Below are 27,896 nucleotides of genomic sequence, written 5' to 3' on the forward strand. Positions count from 1 at the left end.
ATTCTATAATAAAATAGTGTCCTCTGTATGTTTCTTGTCAAAAATATAATAATACCAGCCCAAATAATTCCAGTTTTTCTCAGGTGAAAAGGGATATTGTAACTGAAGGTACTTAGTGATTTCAAGATTTCATCAAAACTGATACCTATTTTTTAATGAAACCCTGGACGAGAAGTGGCACTTGGGGCCCACAGAAGGCAGCTCCTTTCCCCAGCCCACCCTACTGCAGCTGCAACAGCATCGTCCTCCCAACAACCAAACAACAGAAGGTTGGTTGTTCTCCTGCCTCTCTTCTTAATCGCTGGGCCAAAAGGGTAGTGAAGCAGAGCAGAGGAACCGTGTGGTGAACTAGGAATCATAGAATCAGAGAACAGTTTGGGTTGGGAGGGACCTTCAAAGCTCATCCAGTCCAACCTCCCTGCCATGAGCAGGGACATCTTCACCCAGATCAGGTTGCTCAGAGCCCCGTCCAGCCTGGCCTGGGATGTCTCCAGGGATGGGGCATCCACCACCTCTCTGGGCAACCTGGGCCAGGGTTTCACCACCCTCATTATAAAAAATTTCTTCCTCATGTCTGGCCTGAACCTGTCTTCCTTTAGTTTAAAACCATTACCCCTTGTCCTATTGCAACAGGGCTCTCTAAAAAGTCTGTCCTCATCTTTCTTATAGGTCCTTTTTAAGTACTGAAAGACCACAATAAGGTCTCTCCAGAACTTTCTCTTCCTCAGCTGAACAACCCCAACTCTCTCAGCCTGTCCTCACAGCAGAGCTGTTCCAGTCCTTTGATCATTTTTGTGACCTCATCTGGCCCCTCTCCAACAGGTCCATGTCTATCCTGTGCTGAGGGCTCCACAGCTGGACACAGGACACAGGTGGGGTGTCACCAGAGCAGAGCAGAGGTGCAGAATCACCTCCCTGACCTGCTGGACATGCTGCTTGTGATGCAACCCAAGATGCAACCGGCCTTCTGGGCAATAAGTGCATATTGCTGCCTCATGTCCAATCTCTCATCCACCACTCTCTAAGATGCTTAGAGAACTGCAGCCAGGAAGAAAAACAGGGTAACACAGCTTGCAGCAGCTCCTGCAAGTTTCCTGGGCTGGCGCTGCAGGTTTGCTTTTTCTCAGACACAGTGTGAAGGGCAGAGAGGGACTGGTTGGGCTCATCCCTGCACGCACCGACTGCTGCCAGTACATGTGGGGCAGGTCATGGCCACTGCTCTTCCTCATGGGGTGGGGTGGGATATGCCTGGCATCAGGCTTTGCTCCTATATGCCCAAAACACCTCTTTTGTGGAGACGGTATAGGCTGTATAATGGGCTGTGGGCCATACTTAGAGCACTGTGATCTCCTGGGATGAGCTTAGTCAGGGACAAGGGGGCTCAGCTAGTTTCCCTGCCAGTTACTGCCTAGCTCCACAAAAAGCTAGGACAAGGGATTAATTTTAACACTCTGTTTAACTATAACCTCCCTTTGACTCTGTCAAATATCAAGGAAAAAAGATTTGCCTGGAAAAGTCACTGAGGTTATGACACTCTCTTATATCTCTGGTTGGTGATTCATGAAGTTGTAACAAACATGTATTTTGAAGCTAATGCTTCATCTTGTACTATTTTACCAATAGAAAAACTAATGATCTCGGGAAGACAGTAATGTGTTGAGACTGTAATTACTCCCATCTGTATGCTTTGCTTAAAGTTATAAATAGATACAAATAAAAGGAAGGATGAAATGGATTACACATACTCTCTTGGTCTCCCGGGGAAAGTACGTGAGGGAGATGGGGATCAGGTTTTAATTCCATTTGGTAAATTTTTGTTTGCGATTGCATGACGAAAAGAACTGCGCTCAAAGGCTTGGAGGATTCTTTCTGGTCCTAGATCATAGCTTCCTAATTGCCCCCACCAGCAATGCAGTCAGATGATAAATTCATGATGTAATGATGATGTCCAAGAATCGCTCTGAAGTAGTATTGTTCTCTTGAATGCAAACTGGATGAATCTACAGGTGCTGTCTTCTAAGTCTTAGCCTTTAGCCAAAATTAGTGGAAAAGCACTCTTATTTACCCATATGAGCTTCCTGTTTGCAGTCCACTAACAGGATGTATTACGAGCGAAGAAGTTGTTTTCCAGCTGAAAGAGGAAAACAACTTAAGGGGAGGAGGGGCAAGTGCTGAGCTCTTCTCTCTGGTGACCAGTGACAGAACCTGGGGGAATGGCAGGAAGATGTGCCAGGGGAGGTTTAGGTTGGGCATGAGGAAAAGGTTCTTCACCCAGAGGGTGCTGGACACTGGAACAGGCTCCCCAGGGAGGTGTCACGGCCCCAACCTGACAGTGTTCAAGAAGAGACTGGACAACATCCTCAGACACACGGTGTGAACTGTGGGGTTGTCCTGTGCAGGGACAGGAGTTGGACTCAATGACCCTTTTGGGTCCTTCCAGCTCAGGACATTCTATGATTCTATGAATGAATTCTATGATAAATTTCCATCTGAAGCCAGCCCAGGCCAGCAGGCAAAGCAAGCCGCAGGTTGCAGAGTGTCATCTGGTGCTTCCCTTTCCTGTGCCAGGGAAATGGGAATTGATTATTCCCATTTGAACAGCTAATCTCTGCTTCCCACTTGCAAAGCTCTTTGCTCCCAGGGTTACAGGAACAGCAAAGGAATAGCCGGGTAGGTCACAAGTTCCTCCCCCAGCAGCTCCTGCAGAAAAACAACGTGCTGCTCTTCCTTCTCGCCTTGTCTTTTCTGTTTTCTGCTGCAGACGCAGGCTCACCCTTGGGTCCCCACCCCAGCACTGGGGGTGTAGAAAACCCAACGGCTGCTGGGTCCTGATAGGAGATCAGCTGAAGACAAGGGTCCTGTACGGCAAGAGAGGGAGAGCTGACTCAGAAACAGAACTTGAATTTTGTAATATTAAAAAATCCATTAGTTCAGCTTGATGATTTTTTTGTTTTGTTCCGTGTTTCACTATGTGCCTAGGAAGAGGGATGCATTGAAAACAGAAGAGGTACTTTAGAAGTCTGTAAAACCTGCAGATATAATTAAAGGTAAGCCCACATATGTATGAATACACTGTCGCTATTTATGTAATACTTTATGCAATAGATGGATAACATTGACACCTACTTTTCAGTATTACAGTGCTCAACCATTCTGTTTATGCTCAGGAAGCAAGCTAGGATTTCCTTTCCTGAATGTATCTCCGGCATTGTATATTCACTGTGCTATACCTTGTTGCTCTGAATGCATGTTTGGCATAGAATAAGCTTTGGGTTCTCTGTGTGGAAATGGGGGCCAGTGGATACGTCTTCATGCTAAGATGGTGACTCAGAACAGGGCTCTTAACTAGCTCTGAGCTATTGTACTATGGCTGTGCTGTGTTTTGGTATTTAAATGATGTATCCCATCATGTAGATGTATCTTGTTGCTTGTGCTCAGCCCCCTCGACACTATGTAAGAACAGGAAATTCTAGGGAGCTTCTGGTATGGTTATGACAGACGAAAAACATATAGTCTAGTGATGAGGAGTCTAGAGCAGAGATGACCACAGATGCCTGATGTTACCCTAAGCAAAATCCACTTGGTGTTGGGTTGCTTCTTAGAGTCCTACCAGAAGTACCTGCTGCAGTAGGAGGACCAGTATTTCATATAGCAATAGTTAGAAGAGCGTTGATGAACCTAGGATGAGAAAAATGATATAAGCATAAATTACTGTTGCCAATCTTTCTTCTAGTTTATCCTCTATTACAGCTCCTCATTTCTGAAGATACAGAGAATTTCTAGTTTGTGCAAGCTAAGTTGGTGAGACTTTATGAAAACAACATTAAAACTTCTGGATATGTTTTTAGGATTCTTAGAATATTTTTCCTCAGGAGAGAAAAAAAAAGCCTTCTTCCCACTCTCCCTTGTTCTGCTATTGCTGAACTATCTTCTTAGCGCACAAAAAAAATATCACCTTTTGGAGCTCTTGTGATCGCTTCCACTGCTTGGGATATTTCCTTGAACTTTTTTCCCTTTTTAGTTATTAAAGTGTTTACTCATTACTGCTTAAAGTATGAAATGAGTGAGAGTCAATGTGATGCTCACCTTTGAGGTTTTGCTCTTTGTAGTGAGTATAGTATTCAATCTTCAGTTCTAAGAGCCACAGTCTGCCTTCAGCGTGAAATGTTCCTGGAACTTTATTCTGCACTGGAAGGGAAAGCATACTTCTGTTGAGACACATGGGCTTTTTTCTTAAGATAACCATCAACATCCACTCTGTTGTGAACAAGTGAATGTGAATCTAAAAACCAGCTGGCATTATCTTTGCCTTTGCCACTCCAAAGCTATTTACATTCATGCACATGAAGTGATGCCATTAGTTACCCTTGTTCTGTTACAAGGACTGTTTCTGGTGGTTGTGACTCTCAGGTATGTTTATGAAGCTTGTTTGTACCTCAGACACCTAAGAGGGGGTGAATGACTCAGGGACAAAAGCCGTCTCACTGGTGAAACAAGTCTTTGGCCGACATCTTCTCTGCCATTCTAGCACAGGCTTGCTTGGACACTTGTTTCTTGGGACAAGTTCATGAAGACGAGTGCTGCAGGGCACTCTGTCCACTGATGTCTCTTCTCATGCATTTTCTTTAAACCTCTTGCAGAACAGCTTACTTGGAAAAGCCAATCATGTCTACAGGAGCAATGACCATGTAACTGGATGGCAAACCAGTATCCCTGTGTTTTAAAGCAGCAATGTAGTAATGAGTAAGTCAAAATATGGGATTAGTGACAAAAATTACTATAATCCACCTGTGAATTTTCTGTTGGTCCTAAACTGAACAGTTCTTGCTTGCATTAGCTCAGTATGTTATGCCAGTTGCTAGCTAGTAAAAAAAACAAAACCAAAAACAAACCCAAACCGAAACTAAAATCAAGCAAAAACAAAAAACAAACCCAAAACAACAAAACAAACAAACAAACCAACAAACCACACACCAACCAACCTACCAAAAAAGCAGAATAGATGGTCTTGCTTGAAGAAACTTACAGTTGCACAGACAAGTAGGGGAAACAAATGGAAACAGTACCACAGTTTTGAGCAATAGAGCAGACTGGGCTTTCAGTGCACTGTTGTCAAACGGTTTTACTGGAATCATACCAAAGAAAGATAATTTTGTACTAGTTTTTGTGTTGTTAAAAGGAAATTTAAAGGGTGATAAGGTAACTCAGGAAAGTTCTTCCCACATACAGAAAAAAAAAAGCTTAAAGATGTGTGTTTAAAACATTAAAGTTGGGGTTTGGATGCAGTTGCATATAGTGGGTCAAATGTTTCTGTATCGGAACAGAGAGGGTTGGGACAGGAGTAACTGTAAGGCTTGTAGGAATTAAGGCAATAGCATCAGTACAATGAGATGTGGGAGGAGCTGTGTTAATGAACAGGTTACATGGTCCAAGTAATAAAACAGAAGAGTGAATGCTGAGTTAGCACAGCGACTGGTTAGGGCAGGGAGAGGCTGTGTTTGTGAATCAATGGTGGGGCAAAAGGATGAGTGGATGGGAAAGTCACTCTGTACAGAGAGTTTGTGGCTTGTAAGCACATTTCTCTGAGGCCCTGGGGAGAAGCTAGCCAAAGGGGACGCTTAGGCCACCGGGCCAGAGTTCTCATCTCAGTAAACACTCCTATGTATTACAGCCACTACTGGCCTAAAACATGAAACACCAACCGATTCCTACAGAAACACATTTAACAGCAAGTCTTGTGAATCTATTATTTCAGGGTCATTGATTTTTTAACTAATTAATTGTATATCTGTTGACAAAGTAGAATCCAGAATTGTGCACTAGGTGTCTGGATCTGCTACACAGTATATGGGAAAATTAATAACTTCAGAACAGGAGCTGCTCCAGTAAATGCATGAAACATACGTCTGGGTAAGCATATCTTACAGAGATGTAGGTAACAAGCGGCATGCTAAGGATATAAACCACCATTCCATAGCCCTTCTCCAGAACATGGAACCTGTGAAAGTGGTAGGTAGTTAACTGCGGCTGTGATTTCAGAGAACTGAGCAAGGCTCACCAATTTAGGACTGCTCCTCTTAAGCAGTAAAATGGTTGTTAGACTGGGGATTAGATTGGGGGCAGTCAGATGTGGGGGTTGGACTAGGGGATTATTAAAGGTCCCTTTCAACCTAAAACATTCTATGGTTCTATGACTGTAAGGCCAGCAAGGCCATTCAGTAGAAGCTTTAATTCTTCCCTGCAGAACAGCCCAGCTGCAGCAGAGGGCAGCCAAAGTCATCTGCTGATTTTCAGAAATCTCTCTAAGCAAGCCAGACCTGTGAATCATAGAATCATTTTGGTTGGAAAAGGACTTTAAGATCATCGAGTCCAACCATTAACCTAACACTGACAAATCTGCCCCTAAACTATGTCCCTGAGAACCTCATCTATGCGTCTTTTAAACTCCTCCAGGGATGGTGACTCCACCACTTCCCTGGGCAGCCTGTTCCAATGCCTGAGAACCCTTTATGCAAAGAAATTTCTCATAATATCCAACCTAAACCTCCCCTGGTGCTACTTGAGGCCATTTCCTCTTGTCCTATCGCTTGCTACTGGGGAGAAGAGACCAACCCCTTCCATGCTACAACCTCCTTTCAGGTAGTTGTAGACAGTGAGAAGGTCTCCCCTCAGCCTCCTTTTCTCCAGGCCAAACAGCCCCAGGTCCCTCAGCCGCTCCTCATCACACTTGTGCTCCAGACCCCTCACCAGCTTCGTTGCCTTTCTCTGAACTCTCTCCAGCACCTCAAGGTCTTTTCTGTAGTGAAGGGCCCAGACTGAACACAGGATTTGAGGTGGAGCCTCACCAGTGCCAAGTATAGGGGACAATGACTTCTCTAGTTCTGCTGGCCACACTATTCCTGATACAAGGCAGGATGCTGTTGGCCTTTTTGGCCACCTGGGCTCACTGCTGGCTCATGTTCAGCTGCTGTCAATCAACACCCCCAGGTCCTTTTCCTCCAGGCAGCTTTCCAGCCACTTTTCCCCAAGCCTGTAGTGCTGCCTGTGGTTGTTGTGACCCAAGTGCAAGACGTGGCACTTGGCCTTGTTAAATCTCACACAACTGGCCTCAGCCCACTGATCCAGCCGGTCCAAATCCCTCTGTATGGCCTTCCTACCTTCCAGCAGATCAACACTCACACCCAACTTGGTGTTGTCTGAAAACTTACTAAAGGTTCACTCGATCTCCTCATCCAGATCATTGATAAAGAGATTAAACAGAACAGAATCTTGAGCAAAGGGATCGATCAAATCTGGCTGCTCCCCAGTCCTGGGAGTAAAGGGAATTGCACACTTTGTTTTCAAAGAATGCAACCTTTTGTAGGTACCTGCATCTTTCCTGAAGATGTTTTGAGAAGGTCTACCGCATCTAGGTTTTTTTTACTCCCATGGAGGAATACCTTGGTTTTAATTAATACAGGTTAATTATTTGCTACCCTTCTAGATCTAATAGCACTGTCCAAACTGCTGGGGGACATGGGTATGATGGCACAGCAGGACAATGTTTTTCATATAGAGAGTCTTAGGTCCTGAAGTTTGTGGCTTTAGAAAAAGCAGACATCTTCAGGATTAGACAGCAGCTGAGGGAGGTAGTTAGGACTGCAGCTTTCAATTTCTGTGAGTGCTCTTCAGTTAAGTACCTTGCCCAAGGTCTCATAGGAAGGCTGTGGACGAGGTCAAAAGCATCCAGGTTTCCCATATCCTTGGCTGCTTTTCTAAACTGTAGACTCTGTATTTGTTCAGTATTTTTTGTTGAGGAGGCTTATTCACACACACACACACACAAACTCAAACCAAACCAAACCAAAACTGTGTTAATTTATTTTATCTGAAAAGTTTGGACTGTAAGCAGAGCCTAGACAGCTGTTAATGCCTCTTTAAAAATAGGAATAGCTAGGAAAAGCATTTTGTAATGGAATTTTACCAAGTTAAACTATCTTAAGTATTAAGTACTTTCAAAGATTCTACCCAGGACAAAGGTAAGAGAGGAAGACTTTTCTTGAACTATTTTAGCATGTGCCACAGCTTTAGTGCCATTATGAAATTGTGAGGTGTATGGTGGTGGAATTTTTGGGGGCTTTTTCCTTTTTTTTTTTTTTTTAGAATAATACTTTAGAAAATAACCGATTAATTGTATTTCTCGGATCAAATCTCAAACCAATTGCACTTAAACATTTTTATGTTTCGTGAGCAGGTTGTTTTTTTTCAGTACTGAGAAGCAAACTGATGTAGAATTCGTTCAAGCTTATACTTATCAAATGCACATTGAGTTCTTCCAGAACATTTAACGCTTTATACAAACACTGACCAGAATTATTCGGGAGAAGCAGGGTCCCCCAAAGGGTCTGAGCTGGAGAGCTGGTGTCAGTGTTCGGGGTGCCACGGGTGTAACAGCATTTTCTTCAGCCCTAGCCCGTCTGTGTGACGGGAAGGGCTGACTTGGAGGCTGTGACTTGGAGGCCTTCTCTCCTCAAGGAAGCAAAATAATTGGCTTTTCAGCCCAGTAACTGGCTTTTCAGCCCTGCAGCCTCCCTGGAGACAGCCCAAAGGTGGCAGTGGGACAGGACACAGGGGATCACCAGGATTAGCCACGCGAGCAGCAGCAGACTGCAGGCGTCTGGGCACTTAGCTGACTAGTATTAAGCCAAATATATCATTTTCATTTCTCGGGAGAACATTTCTATCTTTATCAGGAGCTGGGAACTTTCATGTTTTTAACCATGTCTATAAATACTGGAAACAGTGAGGGTTTTTTCCTTCGAGACATCTCTGTTTTTTTAAGAACGTGGCTGGTAATCACACACATCTCATCCCTTCAGCTGCTGCTGCCCACAGTAGCATCAGTACAGACCAGTAGAGACCAGTACAATGGTATTCCTGCATCCAAACCCACCTGCTCTTCCCTGCCGTACCTTGAATGAGTTGCTGGGACTGGCAGAGCCCATGTCCTTTCTGCTGACAGAAAACACGGCTGCTCACAGTGTTTTGAACAGTCACTGCAGTTTCGGGCCCTTCACTACAGGAAAGACATTGAGGTGCTGGAAGAGAGTTCAGAGAAGGGCAATGAAGCTGGTGAGGGGTCTGGAGCACAAGTGTGATGAGGAACAGCTGAGGGAACTGGGGCTGTTCAGCCTGGAGAAAAGGAGGTTGAGGGGAGACCTTCTCGCTGTCTACAACTACCTGAAAGGAGGTTGTAGCATGGAGAGGGTTGGTCTCTACTCCCAAGTAACAAACGATAGGATGAGAGGAAATGGCCTCAAGTAGCACCAGGGGAGGTTTAGATTGGATATTAGGAAAAATATTATTGAATGAAAAAGTTGTCAGGCATTGGAACAGGCTGCCCAGGCAAGTGGTGGAGTCACCATCCCTGGAGGTGTTTAAAAGATGCACAGATGAGGCTATTAGTGACCTGGTTTAGCGTCAGCTAGGTTATGGTTTTCCAACCAAAACGATTCTATGATCTATGACTGATCACCCGGTTGTGTCTGAAGGTTTGAGCTGTGGATGGCGTCTGTGCACTGTTCCCTCAGAGTATTTGCTAACCAGGCTCCTTTAAAAACTGGTAAAAAGGCAAAAAATAGCGGATTTCTTTGTGAAATCCGTATTTTTTGAAACGCAGAGCTCCCTTTCTTTTCCAGAGGCTGCTAAATCAGCAGGTTTGCTCGTATTGAGTGACGCTGTTAAGAACTATCAGTGTTTACTGTGTTCACCAACAGCAAACACCCAGAGCTGATCATATATCCCGCATTTAACTCTCTCGAGGGAAGAAGATAATTGGGGACTCCTTCCCCCAAAATCATCACACAGCAACGATCTGCTTAACAATAGTTAACTAATAACTACGGTGACGCGCTTGTGTTTATTGTAAAAACAAGGTAACCGAAGCCCTCAGGAGCCACCGGGTATCATCCCCAAATACGGGCCTCGCCTTCCCCTTTGTCTCCTCGGCCCAGAGCCTTCGGCCGGGCACCGCCTCCCGCCGCCACCCCGCCCCGGCGGCGAAAAACGAAAGTGAGGGACAAAAAACCGCCCAGAAGAGCCGTGTTTTGCCCGGAGTGTGCGGCGGGCGGGAGGGGAACGCACGGCCCGGCCCCACCGCCCGCCCGCGCTGCCGGGCGGGGGAAGGCGGGCGCTCTCGGGGCGGCGGCGCATGCGCGGTGCGGGCGGAAGGGGCCGGGGCCACCGCCTCCTTGTCCCTGCCGGGCTGGGGCGCGCATGCGCTGTGGCGGCGGCAGGGGCGAGCGGCGGCGGGGGGAGGTTTGCCGCGCTCTCGCTGTCCCTCTCCCTCTCCCTCCGTGCGCGCCGGGCTCGCCCTCCCGCCATGTTGTTGTGAGCCCCTCGCGGCCGAAGGGGGGGCGGGGAGGCAGGAAGGAGAGCCGCCGAGAGGGAGGAGGAGGCGGAGGCGGGGGGGGGGGCGGTGGCGGTGGGCCGGCGGGCGGGCAGGGGTGTCCCAGGGCCCGCTCCGGCTCCATCGCAGCGAGCAGCGCCGCCAGCCAGCCCGTGAGTATCCTCGGGGGCCGGGACCGCGCTGGCTGGGCCGCGGGCGGAGCGGGCGGGCGGGCCGCCCCCCCCGCGCTGCTTCCAGCCACCCCCCCTTCTCCCAGCCCCCTTTTGTCTCCGGCCTTGGCTGCGCGCCGAGGGAGGGGAGGGGAGAGGCAGGGTAGGAGGAGGGCGGGAGGGGGCCATGTTGTGGCAGGTCACCGGGCGGCGCAGGGCCTGCTCGGCGGCCGCCCGCGCCTCGCCGCCTTTGTGTCCTCCCGGCTCGCCGGGGAGCGGCGCCGAGGTGGGGAGGGAGCGCCGGGAGGGGAGGCGGCGGCGGCGGCGGCGGCGTGAGGGAGGCGGAGGCCGGGGGGGCGGCGGCTTTGTGCTCTCGGCGAGCCGAGCGGAGCGGGGACTCGGGGAGCAGTTCCTTCCCAGCGGGTTTTGCGGTGGGGGGCCCGGGGCCAGGGCCTTGGGAGGCGGTCGGGGGTGCGGGGGGAGCGGAGCCGGGCGCGCACACGCCTGAGGGTGAGCGGAGTCCGGGGCAGGCCTGGGGGCGGGGACACGGCGGGGTTACAATGGGCTGGGGGGCCTGGGGGCCTCGTTCCGGCAGCCCCGCGGACAGTTCAGTGCGGAATTTGGGTGAAACGGGCTTTGTTTAAACGGACCAAAAGCGTGAAAAACTTGTATTATTCTTTTCTTAGTGCTCTTAAGGATAATGACTGCTTTCTGAGGGTGGAGCGAGAACGCCAAATGCTTTTTTGGTAGTTGGTGCCACACAATGAAGTGTTAGGTTTTAATTTTTCTTCAAACGTGTCTGCACAGACAACAATAACAAAAAGTTGAGAAAAATGCCAGCTGCCCTGAGTGGATCTTGCTTACAACTAACAGTTTGGTTTTTAATCTCCTTGGCAGTCATTGTGCAAAGATTTTTTTTTTTTTTTTTGGCATTGTTCTCTTTCATGTATTTCATAACCTCAGACTCTAATTCCTTGAGAGAAAATTAATATACTCAGGACTCTTGATATTATTCTGGCCTAGTGTTTGAAGCAAGATGGCTTAACACCAAAACGTGTAGCATGTTTTATATGTGATGTGGTAAAGAGGTTAAATCAGCTGATTTTGGGATGCTTTTTTCTGAGTCATGTGGCTGTTCATGAGCTATATAGGTCATTGCAAATGAGAATTGGTAAAACTTCTTATATCGTGTAATTGTTGGTCACTTCTGTGCTACCTGTTACAAAAATACTTAGGAATTTATTTTAGCTTCTCTTTTACTGAACTCTTTGTTACGTCTCAACTGAGAGATCAGGCTTTTTTTAATTACCATGAGTTGATAGTATAACTCTTCAGGTATGTGGCATATGAATACATTTGAAATATAATTACTACCCTATATTGCCATTTTTACATATAAAACAGTATTTTGTTATATTTAGCCATGTCTAGGTTTAAAACCAAGTCTTAACAACAGTTGCAGTTTTTTTGAGAAGCTGAGAGAATTACTGTCTACCTCCCTCTGGTCTACAAGTCATTTGGTGTCAATACGAATATAAATATGTTAGGTAGGTGGCAGAAGGAAACTTGAATAAAGAGGGAAATGATAATTTAGTTGTGGTGTAGTTTGGGTTTTTTGTGCAGAAATAACACTAAATCACCTCATAGTTTTCTGAAGAGTTCAGAGAGTTGAAAATTTGGAATTTGTCCCAGCAGATTGGTTAGTAGGTAAATACATGTGAGAAACTGCTTGATAGTGCAGTTTATTATGTGGATATTGCACGTAGGAAAGTCCATGTTATTTGAATAGTATTTTTTCTGCATTAATAAGCAATGATCCTTTTTTTTTTTTCCAATATCACTCTGTAGTACCTAATATTTCTTTTCTATGTTAGGGATATTAGCACAGTGCTGAGGCCATTATAATAATTTCTGGTGTCCTGACTGAGCTCGTGGTACAAGAAGCTGTTGGCTGAAAAAGTTGGACTTGTCTGTCTTTTGATGAGAAGATACCTCTTATTACCACAGTATATATTTAATCTTATGTGGGATTGTAGTGCACATTGAAAACTTTATGTGCACGTTTTTCTCAAGATTTGTTCTCTCAGATGTTTCTTTGCAGTGTTGTTATTGGGCTAGATATTGCAAATGTTTGGGGCAAGTGTGTTAACAGGACATCAGCTTGTTGAATACTGTGAACTAGATCTGATTTTCAACAGTGCCTTCTAGTTCATTTTTAGATATTTTTCCCTCTTGATTTAGTGATAGGTGAGTGTGCGTTGAATAATCAGTATATGTAGAATTTTCTAAAAGCATTCTCCTTGAAAACTTTATTTTTTTCCTCTATGCAGTGGTTTTTAAAATTATTAAACCAAGTTCTTATACACAGAAGCAAGTAATCTAGTGGATGGTTTGAATTACTGCTTGTATATCTTCATGCGTATTTTTGAATGTGGAACTATGTAAAATTTCACTGTCCATTGCAGTAGAAAGAAACCTGGATTCTCTTGAATGTTAAATTCTCTCTGGTTTGGGAATCTTCTGTGAAACAAGCATTAATACATCATATTTTCTTACAAAAAGTTTCTAATAGAAAATCTGTAAAGGAGGCAAAATAAAACTGCGGAGTAGACATGTTTTATAAATAACTCTCATCATTTGTATTATAAATATGGGTATGAGAGTTATCAATCTCTCCTTTTCTATAAATTTAGTTGAAAATGCTTTTAATGTGAATTTAATTTAATGTGAATTTTCCTCACCCATAACATAGCTGTTATCTTGATTATTCTGCACAATGCAACCATTCCAGTGTTGTTACAAAGCCACTGCCCAGGCTCTTCTCTCAGAAATGGGACAAGAAGTCTTTAGTTTAAAAGCTCATTTTTCTCCTACTGTAGCAACAAATACCAGTTTTATAGTGCTTTTAATAGGGAAGTTGGAGGCACTTCACAGTTATGTTGTGGAAAAGAGTTTTAAATGACATCAAAACATGTGAACGTATTTAGTTCTAGCTGCTTGGGTGTAATTTCAAACAAGTTATGTAAAATTTATTTTATACTAATGGCTTACATATGGAAACTTTATAGCAAGATTTAGTTTGAATCCCACTCAAAATACCTGCTGTGACTTTCAGAGTAGTAGGCAAGAGGTTTTCAGGCTGGTATGTGAAATGTTTAGCTTACAAATAAAGACCAGATGTCGTCTCTAGCAATATCTTTAAAGATTATATTTCATTATTGGTTAACAGATTTTTTTTCCTGAAACATAGCTATTTAAGAACAGTTGTAAACATGTTGAAGAAAGATGTCTGAAGAGGTTATGACAACCATCTTGGGAGCTGAGAAGGAAATGTTAAACCCTCAAATGTAGCAAAAGAAATCTCTGTAATAATCTGTATTTCTGTTTTTTGCTAGCTGTTCTAAAAATTGGTCTATTTTTATTGAACTTCAGAGTGGTGATGTGATCCTCTGTCCTGTACTGACTGTGCTCATATCACATCTTCAGCCTTTCTAGCAGTCAGATTTTTACAACATATACTTGTGTACACTGGACTAAGTAATCTGGTGTACCTTTTGTTATTTTGATTATTTTCAACTTTAATTTTTCATACAATTCTGAAATAGGTTACCTCTTGCTTCATTTTTGCTATTGCTGCAAAATTGCAGTTACAGGTCTGGTCATCTTTGCATTATAAAGCTCTAGACATGTAGATCCTAATGGAAATAAGGATTGTGTCAGACCTGTGTTCATAACTTTGCTCTTAGATTTCATCCATGTTATTTTGAGGAAGAATTTTGAGTGATGTATCGAACTAGTAATGTACATTTTTTTCTTTGGCTGGTCTGAAGTTTCATGTAGAAGTTTTTCACAAATCTTTTCAAAGGGGAAGTGAATTTTTAAATGCTGGGTTGGTGTGTTTAGTTCCATAAGTCTTTACATGTGTGTATTGATTAAATACAAAACTAGACTTACTGGAGATGATTTTGTGTAGTTGAGCTAAAAATAACGAGTCTGTCTGGTTTTGACTCATTTTTCAAGTTTCTTGCTGTTTATTTCCATTACAATTTATATTGCTTAAACTTTAGTTCAGGGTGTACTACAACGATAAGTTAATCATGCAGTCTGATTGTTGCAGAACTGATGTTAGTTGGGTATTTTGGCAATAAGCAAATATCTACTGTAAGTATTAATAAGACAAAGTATCTTTAAGGCTTATGTATTGCACTTGAACCCAAGATTGTTCAAGATTATAAAAAAATTCTGCTACCATGTATCTATCTCTATAGTATATATCTTCCTAAAGATTAGACATTCAGTAGTTGATAAGGCTAGATTAAAAATGTAGAATTTTGTAGAAGGATTAGAGGATTGTGGTTTCTTTTGTTTACATCTTCAGACCTAAGTGTTTTATTCTGATTGAATAGCTCTCCATACATGTGAGTTTTTGTTGTTTGGACTTAACACTCTTGGTTAGTGTGAAAAGTGAGACATTTCCTGGACTTGAAAGTTATTTGCCACCCCCCAAAAAAGTACTTATTTAGGATAGTAGGGGATATGTTGGGTTTTATATATGTAGTCCTCTTGCCTTAAAAAGTTCATTTATATAGTAAAAGGTTGTTAATACATCAGTTATAGTAGTTGAAGAATATGTGTGGAGATCATTTAGTGTATGTGTTCAGAGACAGGTATTTTTTTCCTGCGAAGCAGTTTCTCAGTATCAGAGAGAGATTTTTGCTGTTTTCATTTATGCTTGTTTCAAGCCAAGACTTAAATGCTTAAAAAATTAGTTGACAAACTTCATTTTAATCTGAGTCTGGAATCTTTGTTTCATGAAAGCCCAAAATCTGTGGATTAGAGAAGTTTAGTGTCAATGACTGCGTTAGAATCTCACGTAGTTTAATGAATTTGAAAGAAAAGCTGAGGTTGGCATGTAAGAATGAGCTGTAGTTCAGATAGGTAAGTTAGTTTTCTGTGCCACTTCATTCCATAGCCTACAAATGTATAAATCAGCCATAGCAGCATGGTGGAATTAGTGTTTTCACACATCATACCGAGTAGTAATGTTAAAGAAACTGCTACCATTATGATTTAAAATCATATTTTTATTGTTTTAGTGGGTAAATGTGGAGAAGCGTTTATGATAGGTGAGAAAGCCTTTTATGTTATCGAGACTTTTTTGGTTTCTACATGGCATTCTGTGTGCTCTCCTACGTATGAATGAAGTGGCCTGGCAGGAGACCAGAGAAACGATGCATGTGAACGATGCATGTGAATGTGGATCAGGAAGCCCGGGGGAAGCTGGAGTGGGGGTTGTCCCAGCTGAAACAGTAGCTGGAGCAACACCAGGGCCCAGCTGAGGTGGGAGCACTCCTCACACTGTCCCTGCAACTGCAGTGTTGGGTGCTTCCAGTGTCCAGGTACCACTGAGTCTGTGTTCTCAGGGTGATGCTGCCGTTGGATGTTTCTTCCAGAGGCTGGTGAGCAGTTGAGTGGTTACTCCAGCAAACGCTGCAGGCCCACAGGAGATAGCATTCATATAGATTGTTCAGTAGGTAGTTTATGTGGTTTTCATTGAAATAGTTCCTGTGTTTTGTGTTGCATCTACATCTTTAAGAAAGATACATGTGAGTGAAGCTATGTTTTCAAAGCCTGTAGTAACCCAAACTCTGCAACTAGTTTTGTTAAAGCAGTTATAATTGAAACTGCATAAAATAATTTGAAATGTTTGGTTTCAACCATTTGTTTAACTTGCATAAGCATTTTGTATTTCTGTGAGTACCTATTTTTTATCAGAGTATCATCAAATCATTAGGTTTGAATTTATGCAAAGTAGCTGGTGTAGTTTCAAGAGGGACTATCCTCTGGTAGTCTTTATGACAAGTAATATGGGTTTAGCACACAGTCTTTCTTGTTATACTTACAGGTAAAAAAAATACGTTCACTTAAAATAGAAGTAGTAGAATTAAGTGTAGATCAAAACTTAGTTTTCTCCTTTTGCAGACAGTAACCTAGAAGAAAAAAAATCCAGTTTTAAACTTTTAGTCTCAAACATTTAATTGATACAACTTCTTAACTTTTCTTGAAAAACTTCATTGTGAATTTCAGATAGGAATGGCTTTTTTTCCTCAGGACTGTTGCACTGTGCCACTTTTAAGGCCACAGGGAACTCTTTTCACCTTCCCAAGTCCACGGCCTTATGGAACGTGTTCAAAAATGTAGTAGATACAGGAGCAAATGTGAATAAACAAAATTTTATGACTTTAAAAGCAGGAATATTTGTTGTCTGTTTTTTTTTTCCTTCTGCTGGTTTTTTCCCATTCTTTAATTTCTTTAGGCATTTTTTTCTAGTTTTGCTTTTTTATTTTCTTCCTATTACATTGATCTACATAGCAAAATAAAAATTCTTTTCCCATGACATCCTGCTTCATGCTGTATCACATTCTGTATTATACAGAGACTGTAAAGCAGGTCTGTAAATATGAAATTCTACAATATTCTGCTTGCCCACTTGGACACAAATCCCGAGTATGAAAATGTTGGGCTTTTCCTTACGAGCATTCAGACTGTTATACAGGCAATGGTGCCAGTTTTCACTAGCGCTTCCCGTGGTTGATCTGTTGTGTAGATAAAATTATTTACAGATAAGTAAGTGCTGAGTAACAGTTGCATCTCTCTTCTGCCACCTGCTTTCCATCCCCAGTGGGAATCAGAGCCATGTCTTAATCAGCAGCTTTAATAATCAGTTAGGTGCCTCAAAAGATTTCTGCAGTCCTCCAGCAACTAAATGTCATGAACCTTGTCTGTTTCCTGGTAACTTGAATGGGGGATGCATGCACAAGTTCTCTTGTGTTTTAAAGGGCTTCACTGGCCTTACAGGTCATGAAGATTTAGTGAAGGGAAAAGTACTCTTTGCTGTGCATTCTTACCCCAGTGAAAATAGTGTTTTTTCAGCTTGCTCTAATCAGTTCTGCCCTTTTTCACTGCTCTCATTCTTCCTTAGTGATATGAACTAACAAAAATCAAGTACAAATCAGGAGACTTTTCCATTCCAGTTATTTGATTTGAGTGTTCTCTGTGTACCAATGTTTTTTGGGATTTTGTTAAGATAGAAGTTAATATTTTGCTTTTTTTTTTTGCTCCCCCCCCCCCCCCAAATAGACAACTCTTGAGTTATAAGTACTAAAGAAATGAATTTTCTGAAATCCAAGTTAATGCAAACTGCAGAGTTGAGATTGTATTCTGTGAGTATTGGGTAGACAGAATCTCTGTGTTATATGAATATATATATATTTTTTAATACATTTAGAGAAATAATCCAAAGAAAATTATTAAATTAAAATATAGTAGATAAATATCATAGAATGGCTGAGTTTGGAAAGGTCTTCTGGAGGTCATCTGGTCTAATCCCCCTGCTTAGGTAGTACCACCTAGAGCCAGTTGCTCAGATAGTTATATACATACATATATAAGAAGTGAAGATACCAAAATCTTTGATTCAACATACATTATCTAAGCTTATCTTAAAAATGTGGATATTACATAAATTTTAGTATGTCATAGTACAGTTGAAGAACGTAAGACAGTGCCCAAGTAATAAAAAAGCATTTTAGATAAATACAGCAAGACTGAATGATTTTTTTTTTTTGTGAAGACAGTGAAGCCGTAGACCCGCTGATTCAGTTGGAGCTTAAGACGTATAGAAAGTGGCATGCGCAAATGGAAAATGGTAAATTCAGCAGGGCTTTTTTAGCAAAAATGATCACAGAAAGACATTTTCATTTATTGTCTTGTGGGAAGAAACTTGTATAAACCTGAGGCATTAACAGATAAATTCAAGTAAATACAGAATGTGCAAAAAACATCTATTTTCTTCTGTACCAGAAGATGCCTGATGCTGTTGACTGGCTCTTTGAGTGGTGTGTAGAAGTGGGTTGAAAAAAGATTTGTTGGGAGCAATTTAAGAGGAACAAATCAACTTGGCTGGAACCACTGATGGGTTTTGAAGAATCTTCAAATTAGGTGAAGTGCTGAAGAAGTTGAGTAACAGAATAAGGTAGTAAGTATACCTGATTAATTCCAAGGAACGAATTCCTGGGAAGACTAGGGAAACATCTTGGTCTTCTGAAAACCATCTGGCATGTCTTCAGAAGAACTGAACATCTTATTAAGCATAAGCCAAGACTGTCTTTAGTATAGATAAAAATATGTCTAGTGAGATATTTAATTTTTACCCTGGTTAAAAGGTGGAAGAATTGCTTGTCTGTGTCTATCATCAGGGATTATTGAGAAATGGACTATGGGAATTATCAGCAAAGTCTCAATAGTCGGAAGGCAGTTTATGTCCTTAATAACATGCTTTAACTTTTAGCCAGCCCTGAAGTGGTCAGGCAGTTTGACTTGGAGGTCCCTTCCAGCGGAAATATTCTATATTAATACACAGTAGCATTAGAGGCCATTAATAGCACAGGGAAAGATCGAGTGGGTTATCCTGGAGTTCCATTATAGTACTGATGCTTAATGTATTTTGATTTGGAAATTATCAAGATTGTGATGGAAAAATTGCAGGTGCCACACACATTTGAGAGAAGAGCAAGAAAGGTCAAACACAGCAATTTGAATGGAATTCAGCCCTTAGCAGCGATGGAAAAATCTTATGAATACGTATGTGGTTGAGTCGTTGGTGTCTTAAATTAACTACCCGTTCTGACTCAAAACTGTAATCATTGGCTCATAGAACATTTTAGAATAACAGGCACAGAAATGTGTGATACTGTTAACACTCACATTCTGTCTGTGTTCTAAGGTTGCTTCAGCTGTGGGAACAGAAAATTAAAGTGAAGGACAGTGGTTACTCAAATGGCAAAAACTTGGGAAAGTTGAAGTATTTGGCTGGCAGAGTGGGAGGTTATACAGAATAGTTGGTAGCGTAAGGGAGAGCAGAGGCTAGAGGAGCACTCATTTGCATGAGAGATGATATCCAAAAGTGTTTGAATGCTCAACTGAAAGGTCATGCATACACAGCTCCTCGATACTAGATGTCAGATCCAAGAGTGTTAAATGGAGTCAGGAGACGGCCATTGTCACACTTCATATTAAAACAGCAGCAAATATCTAGTCACTGGCTGGTGGGATTAAGTATAAACTTCTTAATCCAGAAATAGCTGTCCCTGGGTCTCATTCATCTTCCTTTAAAATACTTAAAGGAACTTTTTCCAATAGAACTTTAAATTCTTTCCAGTAATGATGAACTAAGTAAAAAAACTATCTCGCTTGGGTTTTTGACATTTTTTTCTTTCCCTCAAGACCGAAAAAGCACATCAGGCTCTTTGGTAGCAGTGTCTGAAGACCACAATGTCCACTGCAGCATCATCCTTTTGTTATCCCATGGGACTACAGATAGGTTAGTGATCTGTCATTGATTCCCATCACTTCTGTAACGAAGAACTGTGTAGGATACAAAGCCTTAGTGATCAGTGGTCAGTCCATAGTATTTGGAGTTACGGAGATGAGGTTTTGCTGAAGTTCAGGCTGTATTTTCTTGGATGTCAGAGAATTAGCAAATGTTCTTCCCATGTGCTGAAGATCTACAGCAGTGTGACATTGCCAAAGCTATTTGTGCCGTCTTTTCCCCTGAATGCCTAATCTACTTCCCTCCCTTCTGGCAAAGGTACTTAAGCACTTCAGCAGTTTAAGCTAAATACTACATCAGGTTATTCATTTTAGTGTGATGTTTGCTGCTTCTCCTCTTTCTGCCTCCGGCAGAGGGAAAAGGGTAGGAACTGATGGTGAAAACATACAGAGTCCTGCAGCCAGGTCTGCCAGAGCCTTTGTATCAGGTCTGAAGAAGCAAAAGTCGATAAGCAAAAGAATTCCAGAGAAGTGCTCTGGTTCTAGCAGCCTTTTCTAAGCATCTGAAGGATAGTGGTGTTATAAACAGGAAAACATAAATTGTGGTTTTGCACAAAGCTTCACTTGAGCTGCAGTTGTTATAAGTCATTTGTGTTAGAATTTACAAACTTGTGGGGAAGTTCTCTGAATAGCTGCTGAAACTAAGAAAAGTCTTTTTTTGGTGGTTGGAGAAAACAAAGGAAAGAGTTACTGAGTTTGAGAGTTTTTTAGCACTTCTGAAGTATGGAGGAGAAGCTCTATATATTAGTTTTTGCAAGTATTCAGCACTACTTCCATGGGGATCCATTAGAATTATATAGCTATGAGAAAATGTGTGGATGTTGTTAAACTAATAAAATGTGCAAATGTTTAAAACTGTTGTCTCCAGGATGAAATTAACAGTTTCTAGTGAAAAATTTGCCTTGATTTTAAACAATAAGATTGTTTTCTTTGTTGTTCAAATAAGATATTCTAATATGTTTGTATAGTGGAAATTGGGAAATAATTTTCCCGTAAGAGATCTCACAGTTGTGTAGCCATCCCTTGGAACAATGAACATAATCTTATCATTCAGGTTGGGAACAACATAATCTGTTTTCTGACTTTAGAGTGGGAGTCGCATTTCCTGAATCATTAGTTTTTCCTTTTATAGATTCTACTTAAAACTGTCCCTAGAAATTTAAGTGAGCTTGCAGTCCATATTTTTGATTCCTGACTTTGTTTCCAACTTTTACTTGAGGTTAAAAATAAAGTATAACTGCGAAATATAGGTATTTTAAAGTGCTTTCAAAATACCTTTCATAAACAGATACTTTAAGACTTTTTCAAGTGCTAAGCAACTATGCAACACATAAATTCTCGGCTTTTATTTTTAGTCTGTCGTAGTAAAAGCTCAAGTTTTACCTTAGCTGATGGATGGCTCGTAAGTGTTCTTTCTGTGTTTGAGTTTGCAGTGGTTTCAGTTTTTGATTTTGCCTTTTTCTTTAATGAATTACAGTAGCATTTAGCTCCACTTAACTAGGAACCCAGATTCTGAATATCAAATACATGATTTAAGCAGCATCTCAAACTTGCAAATCAGTCAAAGTTTTCAAACCTCACAAACTAGGAAAAGAAATCTTTAGACTGGAATGATTTTTCCATTGTGTTTAGGGGAGAGCTGGGTGGAGGGTGTTTGATTTGTGTCTTGGAAGATGTTGTATGCCCTGTTAAAACAACCTCGTTTAATATGTTCTTGGTGGGATTTTTTCCATCGTACTAGTGCTGTATAGTTTGGAGCCAGTGTCGTAAGTTTTTCAGGTGAATTTTAAGGTGGTAGCTTTTTGTGTGTTTAAAAAAGTCTAAATGTCTTTCAACCTGCATACGTGAGACATCACCTTGTTACTTGCTTGTGACTCTCACAGTTCTGGCAGCAGATGTAGCTGGAAAGAGGTAACATGTCTTTCCCTTTTATTTGACTTGACAAAGCTAAAAAGGAGTATTTGTTACATACTGCAAAATGTTTACATGTAATTCAATTGAAAGAAAAGCATTGAGAACTTGTCTATGATATACTTCAAATCACTTCCCTAGCTAGAGAGAAGAAAATCACAGCACTGAATTTTGCAGATTTGTATTTTTAGTAGTTTCGAGCACATGGAATAGACATGTCAATGTTAACTGTCATCAGGATAAGGAGAGTAATTGCAGTCACCTGACTGGTGCAAACAAACCATTCCATGTCACATCTGATCTTCAGAGACTTGTTTTCTTAATCACTGTGCCATTTTGATGCATCTCTGTAGTTTCTGACCTTTTTACCAACATTTCAGTGTGTAGCTGATAGTTTCAGTTCTTGAGATACTTGACCAATTCCCACCCACTGCTTATTGTCTCTTATGCCATCAAGCTGTGAACTGCTCCCCCACTTTGTGGATTGTAATATTAGTTGTGTCTTTGTTAAGTATATTCACAAGCACACTTGTGCTTTCTTCAGCTTTTTTGTGCTGACATAGTTCTTGAGTTAGTCTTTAAATTTTCACCCTTGCTGACAAACTTCCTGGGTATGTCCTTGCATTTTCATCTGCCTCGATGTCTCCAAATACCTGACACTCATGCATTGTTAAGTGTCTTACTGTGAACAACTACTTAAATCTTAACTTTACCAATTCAGTTTCTCCTTGTATAGGTATTTGTAATCGGTCTGATGCTTAGATTGAGAGCTCTTTGAAGCAGAGTCCTCCTTACTTTAGTACTTATTCGGTAATTAGCATAGGGAGACTCTGATTTGACACTACTGTAGAACAAATGGCATGTGGTCAGCTGTGCATTATCTTCGATTTAAATACAGACAAATTATCCTGCATACCTGTGCAGCAATAGCTCTGTGTGAGGAGTTACTGACAGTAGCAGGAATCTGATTAGCAGCACTTCTTCTGGAGGTGATGGGGGCTGGAAGCTGCTGTTGTGGATTCGTGTGCCCTGGAGCCCAGCAGAAAGGGAAGCAGAGACCCGAGCTGGCTGCTGAGAGAGCCAGTTGGAGTTTCTTTGCATTTTATTCCCATGTGCTCCATGTTCTAGGTGGGATTGAGTGAGGCCTCAGTCCACACACAGTTATGATGTGGTTGTGGGATTTTGTCCCAAAGCTAAAACTGCCCTTGTGGCCAGGAAGGCCAATGGCATCCTGGGGTGTATTAGAAGGGGGATGGTTAGTAGGTTGAGAGACGTTCTCCTTCCCCTCTACTCTGCCCTGGTGAGACCACACCTGGAATATTGTGTCCAGTTCTGGGCCCCTCAGTTCCAGAAGGACAAGGAACTGCTGGAGAGAGTCCAGCGCAGGGCAACAAAGATGATGAAGGGAGTGAAGCATCTCCCTTATGAGGAAAGGCTGAGGGAGCTGGGGCTCTTCAGCTTGGAGGAGACTGAGGGGTGACCGTATTAATGTTTATGAATATATAACGGGTGAGTGTCATGAGGATAGAGCCAGGCTCTTCTTGGTGACTACCAATGGTAGGACAAGGGGTAATGGGTTCAAACTGGGTTCAAAATGGGTTCCACTTAAATTTGAGAAGAAACTTCTTCTCAGTGAAGAACACTGGAACAGGCTGCTCAGGGAGGTTGTGGAGTCTCCTACTCTGGAGACATTCAAAACCCACCTGGACACCTTCCTGTGTAACCTCATCTAGGTGTTCCCGCTCCAGCAGGGGAATTGGACTAGATGATCTTTGAGGTCCCTTCCAATCCCTGACATTCTGTGATTCTGTAAAACTTGTTTTAGGCATTCTAGGAGAGTTTTGCATAGACATCCAGGATAAGGTGGTGGGAGCCATAAGGTTGCGCGAAAATGGTTGCACATGGTCATTCAGACATTTTGCATTTGCAGTATATTTCTTTGTATTTTCTTATTCGCTTCTATTATTCATGGTGCCAGGAAAATCAAAATATTTTAAGTTTGGGTCAGTGTTTTTTATTTTGCCTAATCGAAGTTCTTATCTGCAGGTTTATAATGTAGTTTGCCTTCTTTTTTCATGTGATTAAAATTGGGGCTTACGAAAGTGTATGATGCTGCTTTATTACATGGAGGAGCTACATTTATTTTCCTGAGCTACTTTGGTTTGATACAGTTCGCATGAAAGTCAGGGTGGTAAAGGCCCTTGTATCTTTGTGAAGGTAATGGAAGAATTGTGTGAAAGCTTTTAGTGAAGACAATGGACGTTGGAATTCACAGGGAGCAAAGCGGTGGTTAAATGTGTGAAAGGAAAGAGGGGGGCAGCACATATTTGGATAAGTGGTTTGAGGGAATACGTTATTTTGGATGAGAACAAATAACCTGGAATTTAAACACCTAGTCAGAAATTTTGCTTGTAATATCACCTCTTTATATTTTATTAGATGGTAATTCAAACGTGGTGGAGTTTTTTTGTCCACAGTTACTGCCTCTACCTACCTTAAGTTCAGCTCTTTACGTGCTGATAGCGGCTTTCACATGTAAGTGCTCTTATATTTTTGTCGTCTTAAGTGGAAAAGTGGAAAAATTTGGCTTTAAATATGTTATAACACAGATTTATTAATGCCAGTCTTTGAAATAATTTTTGCTACAAGCATGTATTACTTTGTTTTGAATTGTAAATAGGCTGCTTTATTTCCAGTAGCTTAATTGTCATCAATATAAAGTCTTAGTTGTTATTTTAGACTTCTTTTACTTCTTTTGAAGGGCAGCTATGTTGGCCAACATTTAATGAGATATTAATGTCCAAGCTAAGCTTCTGCTCTTACTGAAGTAGAAGTGAGGCTTATTGAATTAGAAGTAGTCTCTCTAGGTTTTTTTTTTTTTTTACACTTAGCTGTTTTTTTCAGTTTTTGGGCAACTGTAGAAATCTATGGTTAGTTTAAATACACATCTTGTCCAAAGACAACATCCTTAGAAAACAGCTGAAAAAACTGATAACAGCAATTTCATTAAGTGTCCTTTCCCCTGCTTTAGACAGATAAAGTAGAAAACACATATGCCTCCTATAGTAATTCTTTTAAAATGTGTTAGAAGGTGCCTTCCTTAGTGTTCTCTGGCTGTCTTGGTGGTTACTCAGAGTTTAAAGGCTCAAAGAATCAAGGTAGATTTTCAAGCAGACTGGCATATATTTGAAACTTCTGGGTTTTTCACTGGCATTTTATGCTGGTGATACAAAGAAGTTGTGTATTTTATCAGCAGCTTTCTTTAGAACAACTGGTTATTCTTAGGGGAGCGAGCAGTCTAAAAATGCTGAATTTCTTCTTTGTACTACCCACAATTCAATTCATTGCTAAAGACTAGGTAGCTCCATTTCTTCATCTCTGGTTTTAACACCCACGTTAAGAACATCAGACTGTGTTGGTGTTCCCTGGTTTCCTCTTGCCTGTTGGAGTAGAAAAAAGGAATAAACCCAAAAAACCCCATGACCAACCTAAGCAACAACAGAGCTTATTCAAAGGATGCTGGACTGTGAGGGAGGGTAAGTCATGATTGTAGAAACTTCTAAGCAGGAGAATTACTGATGGAACTTCAGTTTTTGCATCTAGTGTTCTTGAAAACTATATCCTTGAAAAAATAATAATGTTATGGGAAACATTGTGGCCATATTCAGGAGGAAAGAAAGTGAAAATAAATGCTCTGAAGAAGGGGATTGCTATATATCCAGAATTGCTGGGAGTGGGAGTAACTTTTCTGGTATCAGTGCTACAATAGCACAAAATAAAACTGCTTCCTGGAAATCATCAGAGTGACTTTTGTCATTTCCCCAGCCTGACTTTTAATGGGGGGAAGGCGTGTGTGTGGGTGTGCATATACGTATGTACAAAATCTTTTTCTTGCTATAAATTATATTGCTTATGATTCAGTTATGTTCCATGGGATTCCTTAAAATCACATTATTTTTAAGGTGATATTAAAAAAAGACACAATTTTTGAAACAAATGTGAAGCTTTTCTTAAACTTTTTGGGCTGAAGGGTGAGAGATGCTCAGTTTTGGATTCTCTGGTAGCAAATAGAAAAGCAATAAAATAGAAAATAATTTAAGTACCTAAAGAAAACCCATCAGCAAAAAGAGGCCTTGATTGCAATGTAGAAAGTAAATTCATGGAAATATTCACTTGATTCTGGGCCTGTACATTCTAATTCTTCTGGTTCTTGTTAACACATTTAAGACAAGCTTGTTGACCCTCAATTAGAATGAAAGTTGTATGTTTCATTAATCTTTATAATACATATTGAGATAAATTGTCCCTAGTTCCTGCTGGTGTGTAGATAAAATTTGGGTTTATACAGAGTTTTCGTCTTCAGAAAAGGCAAAGTTTTAAGCCTTTGGGTTTTTTTAATAACATATTGCCTAGAGATCTCTCAATTTTTAAGTTTTTTAACTTACTAAATACAATTTTTTAGTAAGAGCTAATGAAGGAGTGAGGGCTGATGTCTCAAAATACCAATGCGGCAAATTAATATCATGTTTTCTTATAGAAGCAGCTGTATAGTGTTATTGCTTTCAGTGTAGAATGGAACAGTAATGGTTAGAAATTGGTCTTGTGAATTCCTCTAAACTTCTGTGATGTTACTGGTAGCACTTATTGCTCTGTTATAGGAAGGCGATGCAAGCTGGTGAGCTTAACAAGAAAAGTGTAGATTTTTAAAAGAAGGGATTTGTTATGTACATATATTAAAGTAACAAGCACCAATTAAATAATGAGCATGTTAAGACAAGATCTGCTATTCAAGTTTCGTTTCACAACTTTGTTTTCGAACTTCTGAATATACTTCGTGTCTTGCTTTTTTGTTTGTGGTATATTTCTGCAGGAGCATTGCAGTGAGAAATGCAGGATAGTATATGCATGTCTTAGAGTGCAGTAGGGAAAAGGTTAGGAGTCTCACCAAATTAGATGGGATTACACCTAAACTATTTGACGTTGAAGATTAAACTTGTACATTTTCTTGTGTGAAAGATAGTTCTTCAGTCAGGGCCCATTCAGCCCTTTTTTGGAAGAGTTACCTTTTCTCATAGCTTATTTAAATAATAATCTAAAAAATGCATGATAAAATTTAATAAATGGTTTTAATTATTTTTTAAAATAATTTCCTGTTAACAAGAACTCGTTTTTATGGGATTTTTCTTCGATGTTGTAAAACCATATATAAACATTTTATCAATTGCCTCTTCTCAGACTTTTATTTTACAAATTTCTGCAACATCTATCACCCTGACTTCCTCTTCTGTACATTTCTCAGAAATTCTTCTGAGTAGATAATTTCTTAGAAGATTAAGAGACTTTGAGAAACCTGCTAAGTTATTTAGTATAAACTATATGCCCTACTTATGTTGGAATATATCACTTGAGCTCTTCTAATGGAGCAAGTGATGTAACTGTTATAAATAGCTATAAAATCTGGTTGCAGTACAGACACATTATTACTAATTTATGTGGGGCTGGTGATTCTGCCAGTATTTGACTATAGAGATCAAAATCCAGAGCTTGAGGACACCTGAGAGTGGTTTAGAAAAACCAGTACTGGCAGTTCTGCCAGTCTAGGGGCAGAGCTGGTTGGGTGGGCAGACGGACACAGCCTGTGTGAGGGAGAGATAAGCTTCTTATGTGATGGTAGAGTTTGTGTTGAGGGAGAACAAGTGCGATTACCTGTTTCTTGGAGCACGTTTCATTGCATAGCTAGGAGGAGAACCCAGGGTTCCTGAATCTTCTTAGGCTGATGAGCCATCATGGATCTCTGAAAGAGGTGGCACGATTTGCTTCTTTTTCCTCTGTTTTTCTTCGTGGGAGGTGCTGTCCTGTTATTCTTGCTCTGTACGGTCTGTTGACAGAAGGCTATGCAAGTAGATATGTAGTTTACAAACTTGGCAGTGACTTGTGAGATGCTATCAAACATAATTTTATGTATATTTTAATATATATATATGCTGTTGATAAAAACCTAGGAAATTCTTTTTTCCTGTTTGTATGCTTCCAGATTACTGAAACTCCTATTGAAAAGA

General features: G+C 41.1%; 1 protein-coding gene across 7 annotated transcripts in view; it reads left to right on the top strand.

The window, feature by feature from the left end:
* Positions 1-2,850: 2,850 nt before the first annotated feature.
* The window catches only part of PUM2 (pumilio RNA binding family member 2), a 73,986-nt gene continuing 48,940 nt past the window's right edge, over positions 2,851-27,896 (top strand). For 6 of the 7 annotated variants that reach the window (XM_080341957.1, XM_080341959.1, XM_080341961.1 and 3 more), the window contains exon 1: positions 10,473-10,539. The gene's annotated coding sequence lies outside the window, so the exon portion shown is untranslated. Of the gene's footprint in view, positions 3,048-10,472; positions 10,540-27,896 lie in introns of those variants that run through there. The other variant, XM_080341958.1, reaches the window with a different exon arrangement.

This window comes from Nesoenas mayeri, assembly GCF_963082525.1.
Source record: "Nesoenas mayeri genome assembly, chromosome: 3".
Classification (NCBI taxonomy): Eukaryota; Metazoa; Chordata; class Aves; order Columbiformes; family Columbidae; genus Nesoenas; species Nesoenas mayeri.